Below are 5,000 nucleotides of genomic sequence, written 5' to 3' on the forward strand. Positions count from 1 at the left end.
TCATCTAAAAGTTTTTGTGCCTCTTGATGCTGACATAAGTTCCTTGTTTTTCCTGATGAGAAGGCGGCATAATGCACCCCTTATTCCTTCGAAATTAGGAATATGCAGCCTTCGAAACATATGTCAATAAAGCAATTTTTTAATTCGCCCGTTCAAACTCCATTCTTTCATTTATTTGTTATATATATAGTATAATATATATATTTGTGTGTAACACACAAATATACAAACCTACAAACATACATATGTACGACCATACATACCTACATACATACGCACATACAAACATACAACATACATACATGCATACATACATACATAACATACATTACATACTACATACATAACATACATATATATATATATATATATATATATATATATATTATATTATTATATAATATATATATATATATATGCACACACACAACAAGGTTCTTTCAGTTTCCATCTACGAAACTCACTCACAAGGCTTTGGTCGGCCCGAGGCTATAGGAGAAGACATTTGCCCAAGGTGCCACGCAGTGGGACTGAACCCGATACTATGTGGCTGGGAAGCAAGCTTCTTACACAACAGCCATGCCTACGCCTATATATAAATATATTTATATATATATACATCCACACACAAATATACATACATACAAACATACATATGTACGACCATACAACATACATACGTACATACATACGTACATACATACATACATACATGCACACATACATCATATATACATACATACATACATACATACACACATACATACATACATTCATACATACATACATACACACATACACACATACATACATACATACATACATACATACATTCATACATACATACAAGCATACATACATAATACATACATACATACATCTACATACATACATACATACATACATACATACATACATACATACACACACAAAAAAGTATAGACATTATTTTTGAAAGATTTATAACCAGAAAGAAAATAATGCCATTCGATGCATTTAAATACTTAATCTAGTGTTTCGTAGACATGCCTTTTTAAAGTTTTCAATTATTTGAACCGTTTGGACTTCGGGCAAATCAGTTGAAATATTGTCGCCTGTGGAATTTCTGCCAAGGTTACACAACGGCATATTGAACAGCTATCTTCGTCAGTGAGCCCAGGTCGACCTGAATGGAATATATTTGATTCCGTTGTTTTGCTAATGAATTGTGCAATCACTCTGTTGACTGTGTCAAGAGCATTCTTACACTTTGTGCAATCTTACTCTGGATTGACCTGTAATACGCTCTCCTTGGATATCTGAAAAGTCTTTTGCTTCTGGTGTTCGCGGCATGGATAGTTGTTAAAAGTAATTAATAAACTGTAATCGGAAAAGAAAAGTAATAAGACAATAACAAGTTTGAAGCACCAAATAGTCTCCGCACAAAATACACAAAATACTGAGGCTTGTCTAGCCACTTTAGAGATGTGTGTGTGCGCGCAATATATATTGTTGTAGTTTAGGGATGGTCACATTTTGACAATTAAATATACGCACTATATTTCGTCTTTATTTCAGCTTTATTATTATATTATTATTATTATTATTATTATTATTATTATTATTATTATTATTATATGGAGTGAGAGAGCAGTGCATGCCATCAAAGTGACACTGGGGGTAAATATACGAAGCCCAATATACCCATCATGACTACCGTCTGATAAGGGTACACCAGGCACATGCATCACAACCATATGTGCGCGACATGGTGATCTCATATCAAGATAAACAGCACATGACCTTGCAGGTGGGGCCCAGTTTGAATTTTCTTCTGGTCGAGTAACCCATCTCGCTCAAAAGGTTCCTGAATAAGGGTTGTTTAAGGATGTTGAAAAAACCACCCATGTTTCCAGAGGTGAACTATTCAAACCCCAAAGAATCCCTCTCAACACATGGCTATGATGCTCCCCCCACTACTTCTGCTCGTGATCAGAGATGCACATATCGTCAGCCACTAAGGGACATGCTCAACTGGTTAAGGTCAAACAACTGACAAGCAAACCTGTGGTATTGAGAAGAATATTTGCTGTAGCCCATCTTTTATACCAAGACAAAACAATGTACATGATAACACTTCCAATCAGTTAAGATCAGAAGCCATGAGAGCCACTGCCTGGTACTGCATCAGGGATATTATTATTATTATTATTATTATTATCTTATTATTATTATATTATTATTATATTATTATCATTTATTTATTATTTTAGGCTCTTTGTTGAAACTCTTTAGTCACACATTTTATGAACATTTTGGAAAATAAACAAAACAAGAGGAGACACGAGGAATAGAGAATCGGTGAAGGGGTCACATGATGTGTGACGAAAGAGCTTTGACAAGAAAAAAATATTATAATAAAGCTGAAGTGAAGATCAAACATATAGTGCGTGTGTTTAATTGGCAAAATATGACCCTCCCGAAATATAGCGATATCTGTTTCAACACACGATTCCAGAACATCAAAACAAATAAATAAACGTAATATATAATAGATATATGTGTGACTCTGTGTGTGTATGTGTGTGTGTGTGTGTGTGTTTGTGTGTGTGTGTGTGTGTGTGTGTGTGTGTGTGTGTGTGTGTGTGTGTGTGTGTGTGTGTGTGTACATAATTATATATATTTTAGGCAATGTTTAACCAAACTTTTGAGCTCAACCATATATTTTTTTATTCATTTCCTACTGTTGCGTTCCTGAATATTGGTGATCTGCTGTGTGTGATGTGTGCTTTCATTTAAGACACCACTTTTTAAAGAGTTATAGTAATGCACGATTAAAAGTTCCGCGTGTGTACGCGTGTGCGTTTGTGTGTGTGTATGTGTATATGTATGCCTGTGTGCGCGCTTGTGTGTGTGTGTGTACGCACATACATTCAGATACAAAATCACAGTGATGCTTCACAACTCAAACATAAGGAGAGTCTAAATGATAACAATATTCATAATAACGAAGGTGATTGATCTGCTGTAAAACACGCGTCTTCTATTGTTCAAAAAGTGCGATCTTTACTTCTTAGAGAATTTTAACATTTGAATGTAGCTTAGCAATTTTGAGCAAAGTTTTGAATTCATAAATTTTTGCAGTTACTTCTGAAAGAAATGTATAGCAGTTGTATCTATTCAATACCCCAAAGGACAACATTTCAAACTGTAACTCCGATGCGCTGTTAAATACATGTTTACATGTTGTCGATTATATCTAATATTGGACTTTTCCTTTTCACCTGATTGAACACTCGGAAACGGTTATGATTCAGAAAAACTACAATTTCTAATAAAATATATACATTCTGTTTTATAAATTGAGTTTATTTTTGTTTGTTTGTAAACAAAAAAGTTCATCAATTCATGCGCATATATATATGTGTATTTATGCATAATATTTATGTGGGTATGTATGCACATTTTGAATCGTCTGAACATCGGATAAAATGCTTGTGGTTCCTAGTCACAGCTCATTGCGTTTTGAATCTGAATGCCAGAAAGGTCATACTAGCCTTTTATTTTTCCGATGTCAATAGAAGAAAATACCATTCAAGTACTAGGATTGATTTTATATTCCCATAATGTACTAATGAGGCGATTTAAAATAAATTAGTAATGGAAAACTAAGAGTTTGTCCTGATATTTAAGTCTTAAATAAGCGCTCGCTGAATTGCATTTGTAATATGGTCTTATCATTGAAAGTTTATGTAGGAAACGAAATAATTGCGCCTCTTCTGCGCTTGTTTCTACTTCCTCGGTCTATAAGTTTTATGTAATTAATCCCATATGTTAAGTATTGTTAGTTATACGTAATTCTTGCTTGTGTTTGCAATGAAGTTTCCATTAGTCTTTACTTATACGCATTTTATAAAAAATTAATGGATTAACTGGATTGGTACGGATCGGGCAAAATACCTTGCGATACTTAGTTACAAAATGGCTGCGAGCTGACAGAATCGTTAGCACACCGGGCAAAATACTTAGGAGCATTTCGTCCGCTATTACGTTCTAAGTTCAAACTCCCCCGAGGTCAACTCTGCCTTCCATCCATTTGGGGTCGAGAAAGTAAGTACCAGTCATGAACTGGGGTCAATGCAATTGACTAGTCTCCTCCCCCAGAATTTCAGGCTTTCTACCTGTAGTAGAAAGGATATTTGGTTACATCTCTTTACTGCCTTACTTCAAATATCACCAGATCGAATTTGCCTTTCACTTTTCCAAAATTCTAATGTACGATATAGGAGTCGATGTAACAGACTCCCTCTCATCTAAAGAAATCAATACGTATGAAAGAATACGTATGAAAACCGAAACATCAAGGAATTGGTTTTATTTATTCGCACTTATACAGGGTTTAAATAAATTGCAGTAATAACAAGAAATGAAAAAAAAAGGGTAAGATATATGAATATCAAAAACTTACGATTCTTTCTTTATATTTTCTGAAACTAAAATAAAAATCATTACTTTTACAATGTTAACGGAAAGTTAGTTTCGGATAATAACAGATTCAGAAAGAATTATATGCAAACACGAAAAGATGTTGTCCTTGCTTATGCATAATGCTACACATTTCTATACCAATGGACTGATGAATGGTGATATTCATATGTATTCTCAGTGTTTTTTTTAGCGAAATAGACTGTTGTATCTTCAGGCTAGCCATGGTCGGGCTGATCACTAAACAAGAATCCTAATTAGAATTCATTGCTTTCTACGCAAATCACTAAATTGAGCTCATAAAGTCAATGTTTTATAATTCTTATTCCTTTTACGGTACTTGAGTTTGTTGCTTGGAATAATAAGTCTGTTATACTATTGAAAAGTTTATTTTATGGCTATGGAAGATGTAAACTTAAAATACAGTACCAAAATATGCATAAAACAATGATAACGTTTACGACGCAAACTATAAAATACGTGTAAACATTTATTAAAATGAAATAATTATGATTGTAAGGAACTTTGAAAGAAAT

At 33.7% G+C, this 5,000-nt stretch overlaps 1 long non-coding RNA gene across 1 annotated transcript in view; it reads left to right on the forward strand.

Annotated features, from left to right (window-relative positions):
- The window catches only part of LOC118767273, a 15,596-nt gene that overhangs the window by 10,043 nt on the left and 553 nt on the right, over nt 1–5,000 (forward strand). The window lies entirely within an intron of this gene.

Source organism: Octopus sinensis, linkage group LG20 (genome assembly GCF_006345805.1).
Source record: "Octopus sinensis linkage group LG20, ASM634580v1, whole genome shotgun sequence".
Taxonomy (NCBI): domain Eukaryota; kingdom Metazoa; phylum Mollusca; class Cephalopoda; order Octopoda; family Octopodidae; genus Octopus; species Octopus sinensis.